Source organism: Dipodomys merriami, unplaced genomic scaffold (genome assembly GCF_024711535.1).
Source record: "Dipodomys merriami isolate MVZ:Mamm:240054 unplaced genomic scaffold, mDipMer1.0.p SCAF_1281, whole genome shotgun sequence".
In the NCBI taxonomy this organism is placed as follows: Eukaryota; Metazoa; Chordata; class Mammalia; order Rodentia; family Heteromyidae; genus Dipodomys; species Dipodomys merriami.
The window spans coordinates 178,265-195,782 of NW_027202584.1; the positions used below are offsets into that span (position 1 = coordinate 178,265).

Genomic DNA, 17,518 nt, shown 5'->3' on the forward strand with positions numbered 1-17,518 from the left:
CTGGGGACTAAAAGAGCCAGATGCGGCAAGCAAGCAGAAACTACTCAACACCAGGAAGAACCAACAAGGAGCAGACATATTCATCCTGCATTTCGCAGACTAGAGACGACCCAGGAACCAAGACTCAGCGTGAGTAGAAGCCTGACTTCCTCACTCCTTCTCAGGTAGCAGAGGAGGGAAGGCCACCCCTTCCCCCCCCCCAGTACCAGAGATCTCCATATTGGATACTGACAAAGCTCCGCAGAGCTGCTAGCTCCAACTCAGGCCTTGGAATAAAAATAGGGTCATTTAGCAGGTCACAAGAACTTAACGGCATGACCTGCCAGACTCAGCTCCACCCAGGGAAAAGTCACCCAGTTCGGGCACCAGCCCTGGGAGTGGCTTTCTTCATTGGGTAATCAGAGCCACAGACTGCCCCTCCCTTTAGTAGCCTCGACATCAGTAAACAGAAACCCTGCGAGTGGCTCCAGGCTGGCCTCTGTGAGTTTCTCACAAACTAGCCCCAGGGAAAAGCTACTGTTTGCTGAAAGGCCTCAACTCTACCCAGAACATAGCCTCATCACAGCATTTCCAAACTTGAGGAAAAAGCCATCTCCCTCTTTTGTGATACTCAAAGCACACCCCCATCTCATTGAACTAACTCGGGAGGAGGATCGAAAAATCCTGGGTAAAGCAGAAAATTTTTCTGCCTGTCCAAACAAACTGACTTAAGAAACCAACCAAGCCACAGGACCACAAGCAGACCAGAGACTACAACCAGAGGCTGATTACAGACACAAGGGAGGTACAGGATTTTTCCCAACCCTCCCCAAAAAATCAAAGAACTATTTTTGTCCCTCTTCTTATTTTTTATTACAACTTTAAATTTTTATTTATTTTCTAAAACTTTTTTAAATCAATTTTTACCTTTTTTGAAAAAAAAATGTTTTCTAGTAGCTTTTTTTCCCCCTATAATCTTTATTTTAGGGATACATGCATGTGTGCATTTTTCTTTCTTTTTTTTTCTTCTTTTAAAATTTTTTTTCTTTTTGTGTTTTGCTTAGCTCGACTGAACTTCTGATCTTTTTTTTCCTTTCTTTCTTATGCTTCTCACCTTTTCCTCTCTTTTGTTCCTCTTTATGGGACTTAATTGTTGTTCTGCACATCCTCAGATAAACCCGTAGGTGACTATTAGCCTCTATCCCCCATTGTGTACACACTTAATCCACAAATTTATTACTCAATTCAAAACTTCTGAGAATTAAATTCCTTAATAGCAGTATTACCTCTTTATACCTATATAACACTTTAAGTATTTTTATTTTTAAATTTTTCACATCTCCTTTATATCCCTCCCCTTCTCTCAATATATTCCCGTTCTTTGAATAGTTTGTTCTCAAATCTGCATATTACTAATTTTTAATTTTCTACTTTTTCTGGTCTCTTTTTTTCCCTTTCTCTTTCTTCTTGTTTTCCCTCTACTTCCATCCTATCTAACCTATTTCCTGCTTTGAGACTAGGACTTAGTTAACTCTCCCTGTACCTTCCCACATCACTCCATTCCTAACACTAATAATTTCCCTAACACTAATAATTTCTGGTTTACCAAATTCTTCTTAGCGGTTCATAGCCCATTAATATATAGTTGTTTGATGTTGAATAGAGATATCTGTTGAACTAGATTGTATCTGCAGACTATTGACTATGCAAATTCAGACTTTGGTTGATGCTTGCCTAAAGTTAGTGTTCTTGCACAAAACTGCTGTTACTTTCATCCCAAATGGGCAGAGTAAGCCGGAAAACCACAAGAAAAATGGCAGGTCCGGGTATCTCCACTCCCACTCATGATAATCACAGGACAGAACAGATAATGTATAATTCAGAGGAGAGTTCCCAAATAGCTCTACAAACACTGCTGGCAAACATGATAAATGAAAAGATTGAAAACATACAAAGAACTCTGTATGAGCGTGATAGGGAGAGAGAGGAGGCAAACAATAGGTCAATGCAGGAAAAGATTGAAAACCTACAAAGGACTCTGTATGAGTGAGAGAGGGAGAGAGAGGAGGCAATCCAAATGTCTATACAGGAATATCATGAGTGTGAGGAAGCTACTCAAAAACTGATACAGGATTTGCGTGAGCAGTTTCTTGAGAATAATCAAAGAGAAAGGTAGGAATGGCGTGAACAGGAGGAAGATAAGCAAGGAGTAATACAGGAATTGAGAAAGCAGGAAGAGAATACAGAAAGATCACTAAAGGCATTCATGGGATCCATTAACAAAGAGCTGAAGGAAGTCAGGGAGACCACAAAGGAAATGCTGAATGGAACTCCACAGAAGGAATGGGAATCCAAGAAAACCATAACCAATTAACTAAGTGATTTGACAATAAACACTGAACACCAAATTAAGGAAGTAAAGAAGTCCTTACAAGATCTAAAAGAAAGCTTCAATAAAGAAATTGAAGCCATCAAAGCTAAATAATTAGAAGCAAAAGAAATAAAAAACAAAGTAGAAAGTCTTGACAGCAGTTTAGACCATGCAGAAGATCAAATCTCGGGGATTGAAGATAGCCTAGATATTATAGAGAAAGAACATACAACCTGCAAGACAAATCCAAGAAATATGATAGATCTATCCAATACTTAGAAGACACCATCAGAAGGGCTAATCTAAGGATAATGGGTATAGAGGAGCACCTAGAAACAGAAGTAAATGGTCTAGGAAATTTGTTTAACAGGATCATAGCAGAGAACTTCCCAAACATGCAAAAAGATAGGCCTATTTAGATACAAGAAGCTTTTAGAACTCCTAATAGACCAGATCAGAATAGGACATCTCAGTGTCACATTATTATACACACAGGATCAACTCAGACCAAGGAAAAGATCTTTAAAGCTGTCAAGGCGAAAAGATGAATCACCTATAAAGGGAAACCAATTAGAATCACCTCAGATTTCTCAGCATAGACAATCAAAGCAAGAAGAGCCTGGAATGATGTATGACAAGCCCTGAAAACAAACATCTATCAACCAAGAATACTGTACCCAGCTAAACTCTCCTTCATAACTGAAGACCAAATAAAAACCTTCCATAGCAAAGAAAAATTGAAACAATACATCTCCAACAAACCAGGCCTACAAAAGATTCTTCAAGATATCCTACACATAGAAAACCAACAAGACCACAATAAAGGCCAAGAAACTGCACCCAAACTGAGAATCCAAGAACCATAGGAAGAACACAGTTTTCGCAACCCCCAAGAAGGTAGATAACATGGCAGCAACTCCCAAAGACCTCTTAGTCCTATCTCTTAACATTAACGGATTTAACTTTACAATTAAGCGACATAGACTGTCTAGTTGGATTAAAAAACAAGATCCTTCTAACTGCTGCCTTCAGGAGTCACACCTTGCCCATAAAAACAAACACATTTTCAAAGTTAAAGGCTGAAGCAAAATCTACCAAGCAAATGGCCCCCATAAACAGGCGGGTGTTGCAATCCTAATATCAGATAAAATAGATTTCAAATTAAAATTAGGGAGAAGCGTTAAAGAAGGTCGATACATAGTAATTAAGTGATTTCTCTTTCAGGAGGTTATTGCAATCCTTAATATCTATTCGCCAAAAAATGTAGCACTCAAATTTATACAAGCAACAGTACTTTCCCTCATATCCCACATAGATCCAAAGACATTAATTGTTGGGGATTTTAGCAAACCACTCTCCCCGCTAGATAGATCAACTCGGCAAAAATTCAGAGAAACCGCAGATCTAAACAGCTGCATAGGTCAACTAGATTTAAAAGACATCTACCTAATATTTCACCCAGCAGATTCAGAATACACGTTTTTCTCAGCAGCACATGGAACATTTTCTAAAATAGACTACATTTTTGGCCACCAAGCAAACTTGTCCAAATTCAGAAACATTGAAGTTATACATTGCATTCGCTCACACCACAAGGGAATACAATTAGAACTCAACACTAAAAGCCACCAAAGAAATTCCGGTAACATATGGAGGCTGAACAACACTGTTGGACCCCCAGTGGGTCATAGAAGTGATGAGACTTGAAGTTCAAGTATTCATGATATTCAACAAAAATGTAAACACAAATTACCAGCTCCTCTGCGACATAGCAAAGGCAGTACTCAGAGCAAGGTATAGGTCTGAGTTCCCAAGTCAACGAATTGGAGAGATCTGAAACCAACACTTTAATGAGACATCTGAACCTCCCTGAAAAAGAGCAGCAAGATAAACCCCAATCCAGTAGATGGAAAGAAATAATTAAAATTAAATTAGAATTAAATGAATTAGAATCCAAAAAAACTATAGAAAGTATCAACAAAAAAAGAGTAGGTTCTTCGAAAAAATCAACAATGTTGACAGACTCTTAGCAAATCTTATCAGAAAAAGAAGAGAACACACCCAAATAAATAAACTCAGAGATGAGAATGGAAACATCACCATGGAAAAAACCAGATTCAGAACGTTTATAATGGAATACTTGACAAAACTTTATGCTAATAAGTTTGAGAACTTGACAGAAATGGACCGTTTCGTAGCAAATATTGACATGCCAAAACTAAACCAAGATGAGTTAAATCAGCTTAACAGGCCCATATGAGGCATTGAAATAGAAACAATAAGAGACCTCCCAGCTAAGAAAATTCCAGGAACAGATGGATTTACAGCAGAATTCTACAAGGCCTGCAAAGCAGAGCTCACACCAATACTCCTCCAACTCTAAAATGAAATTGAAAGGGAAAGTTTACTACCGAACACATTCTATGAAGCCATCATATCCCTCAGACCAAAACCAGGCAGGGACTCATCAAAGAAAGAGAACTATAGACCCATTTCTTTGATGAACATTGATGCAAAACTTCTCAACAAAATGTTGGCCAATAGACTTCAACAATTCATCCAAAAAATCATACACCACGATCAAACAGGATTCATTTCAGGGATGCAAGCTGTTTCAACAGACGCAAATCAATTAATATTATTCATTACATCAACAGGAGCAAGGATAAGAACTACATGGTTTTCTCAATAGATGCAGAAAAAGCATTCGACAAGATCCAACACCCCATTATGATGAAGGTTTTGGAAAAATTAGGAATCCGTGGAACATTCCTCAATACAATATTGGCTGTATATGACAAACCTACAGCCAGCATTATACTTAATGGTCAAAAACTAAAGCTATTTCCTCTTAACTCAGGAACAAGTCAAGGATGTCCACTCTCTCCACTTCTCTTCAATCTAGTATTAGGATGCCTAGCTACAGCAATCAGACAAGATCAAAAACATAAAGGGGATCCAAATAGGGAAAGAAGAAATAAAACTCTCCCTCTTTGTAGATGACATGATCTTGTATTTAAAGAATCCCACAGACTCCACTCCCAAATTACTCAAGCTGAATCAAAACTTTGGCAAAGTAGTAGGGTATAAAATTAACCCCAAAAAATCAATGGCTTTTCTGTATGCCACCAATGAGAAAAGTGTGGATAAAATTAGGAAAGTAACTCCATTTGTAATAGCACCTCTAAATATAAAATACCTAGGAATTAACTTCACCAAAGAAGGGAAGGACCGGTATGATAAAAACTTTAAAATCTTGAAAAAGGAAATCAAAACAGACCTTAGAAAATGGCAAAATCTCCCATGCTCCTGGATTGGACAGACTAATATTGTGAAAATGGCAATACTTCCCAAGGCTATGTACAAATTCAATGTGATACCTATCAAAATTCCAACCTCATTCTTAGAGAAATTCATATGGAACAATAAAATCCCCAAATAGCAAAAACGCTCCTCAATGGAAAGAACACTTCTGGTGGAATATCAATACCAAATTTCAAACTCTACTATAAAGCCATAGTAATCAAAACAGCTTGGTACTGGCAAAAGAACGGACTTCAGACCAATGGAATAGAATTGAAAATCCAGAAATGAACCTATAGACCTATACCCAATTAATCCTTGATAAGGGAGCTAAAATAATAGAATGGAAGAAAGACAGCCTCTTTAGTAAATGGTGCTGGCAAAATTGGTTAAAAACTTGTAGAAAACTAAAATTAGGTCCTTATATAACACCCTACACAAGAATAAGCTCCAAATGGATCAAACACCTCGGAGTCAAAGCAGACACTCTGAAAACATTACAGGATGGAATAGGAGAACCCTAGGTCTCCTGGCACAGGCCAAAATTTTCTTAGTAGAGACCCGGAAATACAACAAATCAAAGAAAGGTTGGACAAATGGGATTGCATGAAGTTGCAGAGCTTCTGCATTGCAAAGGACCTAGCTAGCAAGATCAATAGAAAGCCCACGGATTGGGAGATCTTCACTAGCCATACAACGGATAAGGGTCTCATATCTCAAATACACTTGGAACTAAAAAAAAATATATCCCCCAACAACATGTCCTCAAAGAAAGAGCTGCCCAATAAATAAATGGCCTAAAGACTTAAAGAGAAACTTCTCTGAAGAATAAAGAAGGATGGCCAATACACACATGAGGAAATGCTCAAACTCCCTAGCCATAAAAGAAATGCAAATCAAAACAATATTGAGATACTACCTCACACCATTTAGAATGGCTATAATCAAGAACTCTAACAACAAGAGATGTTGGAGGGAATGTCGACAGAAGGGAACCTTACTCCATTGTTGGTGGGAGTGTAAACTTGTTCAACCACTTTGGAAAGCAGTATGGAGATTCCTGAAGACTTCACATAAAGCTCCCCTATGACCCAGCAATCCCACTTTTGGGCATTTACCCAAATGTTCACAAACAAGACCACACTAAAGCTAGCAGTACAACTTTGTCTATTGCAGCATTAGTTACCATAGCTAAGATATGGAACCACCCCAGATGCCCCTCAGTAGATGAATGGATCAAGAAAATGTGGTATATATACACAATGGAATTCTATTCCTCCATCAGAAAGAACGACATTTCCCCATTTGTTAGGTAATGGAAAGGCTTGGAAAAAATTATATTAAGTGAAGTAAGCCAAGCCCAAGGAAACAAAGGTCCCATTGTTTCCCTTATTTGCAATATTTAGTATATGTATGAGTAAAGCAGTAAAGGTCAGATAATGTGATCTTAGGAAAATGAACCCTTGATATGTATTTAAATGTTTTTTTCTTTCATGCCTTTGTTTCTAACTCATTTATGAGATTATATTTTTGTTGCTTTGTATGACCCTCCCCCACATTACAACCCCTGCTTTGACTATATTTGATGTCGGTATAATTTGTGGAGGAGATGTGGAAAAACAAGTCGTTTAAGGGTACAGGTGGACCTGATGCAACTATGAGAAGTACAAGTTGTCATGTCAAAAACGAATTTTACAACTTTGGTGCGGGGTGGGGGTGTTGGTGTTGGGGGATGGGGAGAGGCTGGGAAGGGATGTGAAGGGTAAACAAAGGAGGAGGCTGCAATGATTGATAAATGTACTCATTATCTGGTCCATGTAATTGTAACCCCTCTGTACAGTATGTTCACAAAAAATTAAAATTAAAATTAAAAGAATAAAAAATTTAAAAAAGAAAAAAGAGGAAAAAATGCACACAAGTAAAAAAAAAAAGAGAGAAACATTTATCACGCAGAGATTAAGAACTAGCCTAAGAGATTTAGAATGATAAAGGCAATGAGCAAAAGCCTAGTTGACAACGAGTTCTTCAATAACTAAAAATGGTTCTCTAGACCAGTATCTGGTATACGTTATTTACTATCATTTTTTCCTTCCATCTGGAGTTATTCCTTATTTTCTGTCACAACTAGTAATTAGCCTCTGCTTTTTTGATGCCAAAACTGATCCAAAAGATTTCAAAATCACACTTAGACTACTTTTCACTTTGTGATTAGCAGTGATTACACAAAATCTTTGAATCCTTGAATTTCCAGAATTAATCTTCAGCTGACATCTAAGCACATTCCTAGCATTAATTGCTGTGACTTAAAGAACAAACCTTTTTTCAACACAGTATCCTAACATAAGTAAAATACATGAATTAGGGGCTATTATCAGGTATCAGTATGGAAATAGCAATAATGTATTTCAAGTATGGGTCCTTTATTTTCCATTTACTAATTTTTTTGCCAGTCCTGGGGCTTAAACTCAGGGGTAGGGAATTATTCCTGAGCTTTTTTTCTCAAGGCTAGCACTCTACCACTTGAGGCACAGCATTCCCTCTAGTCTTTTTCTTTTTTTCTGTGTTACTGAGGAATTGAACCCAGGTTTTCATGCATGCTAGACAATCACCATACCATGAAGGCACATTCCCAGAGCCCTCAATGACTTTCTTAAGAAGGCATTATATTTTCACTCCATAACTATGTATCATAAGTTTGGCCAGGTGCTAGAAAATGATGTAGAAAGCAATACAATTCAATAAGTCCAGTAAGGCTGGATGGACAATGAATTTCATGGTCTAGCCAGGGAACAGTGGGGCTTACCTCAGGGAGCTGTTTCAACAGGCTGAGCGAGACAGCCCCTGACCCACAGCCCACCTCCAGAATGAGAAGGTCACCTTGGATTCCAGCCACATGGGGATGCTGGACCCCCTTCTCCAGCACCAATTCAACCAGTTTTTGTAAAAGAGAGAGAGAGAAGTCAGAATTAAAATGAAGTTGAGTGCCAGTGGCTCAGAACTCTAATCCTATCTACACTGGAGGCTGAAATATGAGGATCATGGTTCATAGCCAGCCCCCGCATTAACGTCTTTGAGCCTTTTATTTCCAAAGAACCATCAGAAAACCAGAGGTGGTGCTGTGGGCTCAAGTGGTAGAGCACTAGCATTTTGCTGAGGAGCTCAGGAACAGTGCCCATGCCTAGGGTTCAAACCCCACAACTGACAAGAAGTGTACTTCCTACCACAAGAAGTGGATTGAATAGCACCCATTGTCCTAGGGAGCATGGTAGTGAAGTCAGGCTGAGCTTCCTGTGAAGTTGAAGTCATAAGGAGGTCACCTGACTTCTCTGTGCCTCGGTTTCCCCAGATGCAAAATTCAACACAGTGAAGGATCCCCTTCCTCATGGGGATAGGGTAATGATGAAAGAGAGCCATGGTTTGTTTCAAAAGACCCAGCTGTTGCATGATTAATAACTGGCCCAACCTGAGCCCTTTGTGGGTATCTTCCTGTCATTTGCTCACAGAATTGCAGAGAACCTTCTCTGAATGCCACTCCCTCCATGCCAAGTCATGCTCCAGAGATTCCCTCTCTATAAATCCCCTGTTTCCTCAAAACTGTCCTGTGAGGAGAATGAGGTCTGATGGTTGTGGCCCTACCCAGAGCTTCACTTGTGGTCAAGAATCGACTGCTGTGGACTAAAAGTTTGGGATAATCCATCTAAATCGATGACTGAGCATGACGCTACGTGTTTACCATCCCAACTACAGAGGACCAATCCTGGTGGAGCATACCTGTCCCAGATAGGAGGACCTCGATCCAGTCCAACTAGAGCATATAAAGAGTTTCTGTTTCAGAAATGCCCAAGACAGAAAGGTTGCTCCTCAGATCCAAGAAAGTGGTCATGGTGCCCCCAGAGGGGTGTCTGATCCCAGGTAGTGGTGATTTGGGGGCAGCCACTCACCTGTGCTGCTGGGAAAAGCTGCTGGAGGTTGCTCCAGGTGGGGCAAGCAGCAATGGCAGCGGCATTGCAAACACATGGGCCAAGAGCAGAGAACCAGGGCCAGGGACCAGGTCATGGCTTTATGCGGGCTGGCAGTGCACCATTGCCTGAGGTTTGAAATCCTGCAACTTGGAAAGGTGAGGAGGGAGCAAGGGTGCGGGCAGGCTTCTCAATTTCCTACTATACTCCAAAGTTGCTTGAGTCTCTTCCTCACCACTCAGCCACCTCTACCTTCCTCAACTGCTGGTAGTGTTGTAAACTAACAGAGGGAATCCGGGGTGCTACTAGGCAGCATGGAATGTGGGCGTGGTCACCGTTCTTGTATCCCATTGGTCAGAAATAACCATGAAAGAATGGGGATGTGGCCAGAATTCTGTGATGCAAGCAGCATGGGCGGAGTCAAGAAGATAGGAGCTCCCCCAGCCCTTTTCCCAGGGAACAATGTCCAATTCATTTGGAGATGAGATGGTGACCTGCTTTAGCTGGATGGCTGCACAGATTGTTCTGTATGTCTGTTTGTTGCCAGACCCAGACCGTGAACTCAGGATCTGGGCACAGTCTGTGCACTGCTTTTGCTCAAGGCTCGCCCTCCACACTGGAGCCCTGGGCTTCTGGCTTTGTTGGCACTGAAGTTGGACAGAGGTCTCAAGGACTTTCCTGACTAGGATGACTTTGACCATGATCCTCCCATCACAGCCTTGTAAGTATCAAGGTGGACTGCTGAGAGCCACTGGTGCCTGTCTAATCATTGGTCTTGCTGATATTCTTGGACAGCCCGGTGAGTAGCCTATCCCCAGGTTGAAGTGGTGGGAGCTGGAGCTCACATTTGGAATCCTGTTCCTGCCACCTCCAAATGGCTGGAGATCCTAAGGAACTCATTCCTATCCATATGAATACCAATGGAATGTGATGTATGTCATGGTTGGGAAGTACTTGAATGATTCTAGGATAAAATTATACACAATTATATTATAGGACACTGATCGATTTTAGTTAATTCTTTATTAAGCAGTTAAACAATCACATTCATAAAATGGAGGCATAATGAAAGGCTTAAGAATTGGGCCTCCCATACTGCAAAGGTACCATTTTTCTGCCAGGACTGGGATTGAAACTCAATGTCTTGGTAACTCTGTTGCACTGTGTGGGAATGGGAAGCTGGCCTACTTAAAGTCAAGAAATTCAGGTCTGTTCCTTATGCCTAAAATAGATCTCCAACACTAGAAAACATCCTATTCATGTACAATTTACATATATGATTTATATTTATATACCTATGTTGACTCCATATTGCATTCAGTGTAGTTATTTTATTTTGTTGTTTTATTCATGTATTGACAATTTATTTTATTGACTATTATGGAACATAAAACATTGATTACATTGATTACACAAGATATAGGTCTGCATATGTATTCCACTTCATACCTGACACCCAGGACTTTCATAGAAAAGGAAAACATGTGTCATCATCATCTTCTTACTCCACGATTCATTTTTGGGAGTGCTGGCATCTGAACTCAAGACCTACAAGCCTATAAGGCCCAATTCATGAATGGGTGAGTGTTAGCATGCCATCCTGGGGCAAATTGAGCTGACAGGCTGTTCCCAGGACCTCAGATCAAGCCCCAGGGGCTTGACATGCAGATGGCACTACGCTAATAAATATATATCTTTATAGAGTGTCAGATATGACTATACATTATTCAGTTATATAGACTACATTCCTTCCAATTCCTGGGTATTAATTATGCCTCCATGTAATTAATGTAATTAATGTAATGTAATTAATTGTTTTCATCCTTAAACTATTAATGAAATCAGTGTCCTGAAATTATTGCATTCTTTTAATTAATAATATTCCTTCAATGCTTCATAAATATTAAATAAAATACATCAACCTCCTAAAATGATGCTGTTTAATTTTATAGGAGCATCATTCATGATCAATTCATTCAACCATGACATTGACAACATTCCATTGTTAAACCTATGGATGGGAACCATTTCCTTAATAGCTCCTGCCATTGGTTGGTGTCAGGACAGGGATTCGAAATCAGAGCCTATGTTGCCACGTGGGCCTATGGCATCCCTGATAGTCTGGCAGCCTTCAGCAATGCAAGATGAAGTACCCTTTGCAACAGTGTAATTCAGACCCATGAGGGTCACCATGCAATGAAGAAAACATAAAATGTCCATATTTTTTCTGTGCATTGCTTTCCTTGCAATGCCTGAGGGTCTAGGATTCTAGGAGGAGCTGTAGATCTAGTGGCTGCAACCCAGCCTAGGGTGATCAAAGCTGAGGCAGAGTTGCCATGACCTGACTTCAAGCGCCGTATTGAGAAAAGTAAAATAAAAAAAATTAGCTCCCTGGCTTGCAATTCACACTGTTTATTCTTCCAGGCTTTGGATTTGAACTCAGGATCTGAGTAAATCTGCAGCAATGTGGATGAAGGAGAAGATCACCGTATTTGAAGATAGGAAAGTTAGGCCTGTTCACTAGTCCTGTATTCAAGCCCTAGCCCTGGAAACATATTATTTATATACATTGTAAAGATAGGAGTTATACTTACTTATAGATGTTCAGTCCATACATGTTTGGTGTGGTTGTTCTTGTATTTTTTGTTTTATTCATTTATTTACCATTGATTGTACTAGGATGAAACACCTTAAATTTATTACATTGATGACATCCTATCACAGAGCATCTAGATTTATAGAAATGTTCTCCATCATGCCAGGATTCTCAGGATTACCCAGGATATTCAGAGAAAAGGAAAATAAGTTTCACACTTGGCTTCTTACTCCACGATACACTTGTTGGTAGTGCTGGGATCTTAACTCAGGTCCTAGTAGGACCAATTGGCCAATAAGTCAAGGTGAACACACTAACCTGTGAGCAACTAATGAGCTAGGCCATTCCCAGGATCTGATATTGATTGCCAGGGTGGTCCACTATAGTCATGAATTCATAATTTAAACATACGATCTATATTGACATACATGTTTGTACAGCATCTTGTGTTCGGTGAACTTCTTATTTTGTCTCTATTTCATGGAGCTATTCTGTATTTTACTAAATATGGTGACAGGTATAACTTTGCTGACATGGATGACAACCTGTTCCTATGGTTATGGGGTTGCTTATGAATTCCTATTCTTGGATGAGACTCAGGACTTTCACAGGAGAGGAAAACATGTGCAACAACTGGCTTCTGACATCAGGATGAATCTTTTGTGAGCACTGGGATTTGAATTCAGGTTTGGATAGCTCTGTTGCACTGAGGGGGAAGGGCAAGCTCACCATCTTTGAAGACTAGAATGTCAGGCCTGGTTTAGGGCCTGATTTGAAGCCCCAGCACAGGACAAAATAGCAAGCCCACCTTTTTTAAACATAGGATCTCTCTTAACCTACAGGTGTGGTATGCATCTTGCATTCAGTGTAGTTACACTTTTTATTCATTTTTTATTTATCTTATTCATGGATGTATTGTGCATTTTATTGAATATGGTGACAGATATAACTGTGCTTACATGGATGACAACCTATTCCCATGGCTATTGACTTGCTTATATAGCATTTTCCATCCTCAATGAGACTCAGGACATTCACAGAACAGGAAAACATGAGCAACCCTAGGCTTTTCACATTAGAATGAATCTTTTGGCAGTGCTGGAATTTGAACTCAAGGCCTAGCAGGCCCAACTGGTGAATGGGTCATGGTGAGCACACCAGCTTGTGAACCACTAAGGAGGTAGGCCATTCCTGGGAACTGTGATGGAGTCCTGGTGGGGGCTAATATAGTCATAAATTCATAATTAAACAAAGGATCTATATTTCCAAACATGAGTGGGCGACATCTTGCGTTTAGTGTAGTCATTCTCTTTATTTTGTGTCTCAGTCATTGATGTATTGTGTATTTTCTTAAGTATAGGTTGACAGATATAACTGTGGTGAACTGGATGACAACCTATTCCCATGAATATAGAGTTGCCTATACCTTCTCTATCCTAGCTGAGATCAAGAATTTGCAGAGCACATGAAAACAGGTGCAATGAATGGCTTCTCACATCAGGGAGAATTTTGGGTAGTGCTGGGATTCGAACTCGAGGCCTAGGAAGCCCAACTGCCCATTGGGTCCAAGTGATCACAGCAGACTGTGAGCCAGTAAGGAGCTGGACTGTTCCCAGGAACTGATATTGAGCCCCAGGGAGGCCAAAATAGTCCTCAATGCATCATTGAAACATGGGATGTATATTCACATCCGTGTGTGGACTGCATCATATATTAAGTGTAGTTATTGTCTTTATTTTGTATGCTATTCATGGATGTATTGTGTATTTTCTTGAGTATATGATGACAGGTATAACTCGGCTGATATGTATAACAACTTATTCCCATGACCACAGGGTTGCCCATGCATTCTCCATCCTAGCTGAAACCCAGGAGTTGCACAGGAAAGGAAAACAGGGCAACGATTTGCTTCTGACATCAAGATGAATCATTTGGCAGGGCTGGGATCTGAACTCGGGGCATAGCAGGCATCACTGGTGAATGGGTCCACATGAGCACACCAGCCTTTGAGCCATGAAGAAGCTAGGCATTCCCAGTACAAAGAAATAATCTTTTTTTTTTTTTTTTTTTTTTTTGTCGGTCATGGGGCTTGAACTCTGGGCTTGGGCGCTGTCCCTCAGCTCTTCAGCTCAAGGCGAGTGCTCTACCACTTGAGCTACAGCGCCACTTCCGGTTTTCTAGTGGTTTATTGGAGATAGGAATCTCATGGTCTTTCCTGCCCGGGCTGGCTTTGAACCGCGATTCTCAGATCTCAGCCTCCTGAGTAGCTAGGATTACAGGCGTGAGCCACCGGCGCCCGGCCCAAAGAAATAATCTTATAAATATGTTAGAAACAATTGCAAGCAAGAAAAAAAAACATTTCAATACTTATTTTTGGGTTCATTTCACCTATCATATTGATCAGGTTTAATCAATTCTCTGCCTTGACTACAAGATTATCTGAAGAATACATAAGATAATTGCACTGAGAAGTGATTTAGAGAATTAATTCATATTGTTTATTTTTAAATTTTTGAGGTAAGTACTTGGATTCAAATTCAGAGCCTTGCATTTGCCAGGCAGGCATCTGACCACTTGAACCATGCTACATCCAGCAATTTTTGCTTTGTTAGTGTTTTAGATAGAATCTTGTATTTGTTTATTCCTAGGCTACCTGGAAAGTGAACTTCCTAGTTTTATATCCAACATAGGTAGGATGACAGCCACACATTGGCACACCCAGCTTTTATTGATTGAGCTGGAGGTCTCTTGTAGCTTGACCTTGAACTGTAACTATCGACATTTCCATTTTCAGAGTAGCTTGGATTATAGGTATAAAACACCTCATTTGCCTTATTATGTATATTTACGAAATTCTGAAAGTATGAGAAAATCCTCTAGAGTTACTAACCATATCCAGATTCTAGATGATACAGTAATGATTATTCTGTCAAAAACTTTTTGACATTATTCTGCCAATCGTTTTTTAGATATTTTTTTTCGCAAAATCTCGTACAGAGGGGTTACAATTACATTTCTTATCAAGCATTGTTGCCTCTTCCTGTTTCCACTTCTCATCCTTTCCGATCTCCCCTCTCCAACCCCCCAACACCCCGCCCCTGGCAAAAGTTGTAAAGTTCATTATTGGACATAATGACTTGTATAGCGCATTGTTGCAATGGGTCCAACGTATCCCTATTTAAAGGTTGGTTTTGCCCATTCCCTCCACAAATTATACCAATATCAAATAAAATGGCAGCAGGGGTTATACCATGGGGGAGGGACATACAAAGCAACCAAGAAATAATCTTATAAATATGTTAGAAACAATTGCAAGAAAGAAAAAAAAAACATTTCAATACTTATCTTGGGGTTCATTTCACCTAACATGAAGTTATCTTACCTTTTCTGCATGTCTCAAAAATATACTAGTTATTGCAAATAAGGGAAACCATGGGACCTATATTTTTGACCCTGGCTTAATACACTTAATTTTTTCCAAGTCTTTCCATTTCCTAACAAATGGGGCAATTACATTCTTTCTGATAGAGGCATAGAATTGCATTTTGTGTATATATACCACATTTTCTAGATCCATTCATCTAATGAGGGGCATTTGAATTGGTTCCATAACTTATCTATGGTAAATAATGTTGCAAGAAAAATAGTTGTGCTGGTAGCTTTAGTATGATCTTGTTTGTGATCATTTGGGTAAATGCCCAAAAGTTTGATTGCTGGGAAATAGGGAAGCTCTATCTGGAGTCTTTTTGAGGAACCTCCCACCAACTATGCAGTAAGATTCCCTTCTGTCCCCATCTCCTCCAGTATCTGTTGTTATTAGATTTCTTGATTATAGCTATTCTAACAGGGCTGATTTGGTATCTCAATGTTGGGTTGACTTGCATTTTTTTTGTAGCTAGAGAGGTTGAGCATTTCTTCATATGTCTACTGGCCAGCCTTCGTTCCTCTTCAGAGAAGTTTCCCTTTAAGACTTTAGCCCACTTATTTATTGGGCAGTTGTTTCTCTGAGGATTTGTTTTTGGGGGATTTAATTTTTTGAGTTCCAGGTATATTTTAGATATGAGACACTTGTCCATTGTATGGCTACTGAAGATCATCTCCCAATCCGTGGGCTTTCTATCGATCTTGCTAGCTATGTTCTTTGCCTTGCAGAAGTTCTGCAATTTCATGCAATCCCATTTGTCCAAATTTTCTTTGATTTGTTGTGTTTCTGGGTCTCTATTAAGAAAATTATGGCCTGTGCCAAGGACACCTGTAATATTTTCAGAGTGTCTGCTTTGACTCCGGGGTCTTTCATCCACTTGGAGTTGATTCTTGTGCAGGGTGATTTATAAGAATCTAGCTTTCGTTTTCTACAAGTGATAAACCAATTTTGCCATCACCATGTACTGAAGAGGCTGTCTTTCTTCCATTCTAATTATTTACCTTCCTTATCGAAGATAAGATGGCTATATATCTGTAGGTTCAATTTTATTCCATTGGTCCTGAGGTCTGTTCTTGTGCCATTACCAAGTTGTTTTGATTACTATGGTGTTGTAGTAGAGTTTGAAATTTGGTATTGATATTCCTCCAGCCCTTTTCTTTCTGTTAATGATCTTTTATTCTATACTGGGTCTTTTATTGTTCCATATGAATTTTTGGATTGTTTCTTCTATTCCTTGAAGAATGAATTTGGGATATTGATAGGTATTGCATTGAATTTGTAGATAGCCTTGGGAAGTATTGCCATTTTCATGATGTTGATCTTTCCAATGCAGGAGCATGGGTTTTTTTTTGCCACTTTGTGTGTTCTGTTTTGATTTCCTTTTTCAGGTTTTTAAAGTTTTCATCATAGAGGTCCTTCACTTCTTTAGTTAAGTTAATTCCTAGGTATTTTATTTTTTGTGCAGCTATTATGAATGGAGTTGCTTTCCTGATTTCAGCCACACTTTTCTCATTGTTGGCATACTGAAAAGCCATTGATTTTTGAGGGTTAACTTTATACCCCGTTACTTTGCCCAAGTTTGAATAAGCTTGAATAATTTGGAAGTGGAGTCAGTGGGATTCTTGAAATACAAGATCATTCCATCTGCAAAGAGGGAGAGTTTTACATCATCTTTCCCTATTTGGATCAATTTTATGTTTGCATCTTGTCTTATTGCTGTAGATAGGCATTCTAATACTAGATTGAAGAGGAGTGGCGAGAATGGACATCCTTGTCTTGTTCCTGATTAAAGAGGAAATGGCTTTAGTTTTTCACCATTAAGTATAATGCTGGCTGTAGGTTTGTCATATACAGCCTTTATTGTATTGATGAATGTTCCCTGGATT

The 17,518-nt window shown here is 39.5% G+C and overlaps 1 long non-coding RNA gene across 1 annotated transcript in view; it reads right to left on the reverse strand.

Annotated features, from left to right (window-relative positions):
- LOC138824386 (uncharacterized) overlaps positions 1-9,872 on the reverse strand; it is a 60,962-nt gene extending 51,090 nt beyond the window's left edge. Inside the window, exon 1 of the long non-coding RNA XR_011371072.1 lies at positions 9,595-9,872. This is a non-coding gene — a long non-coding RNA (uncharacterized lncRNA). The remainder of the gene's footprint in view (positions 1-9,594) is intronic.
- Positions 9,873-17,518: the final 7,646 nt, after the last annotated feature.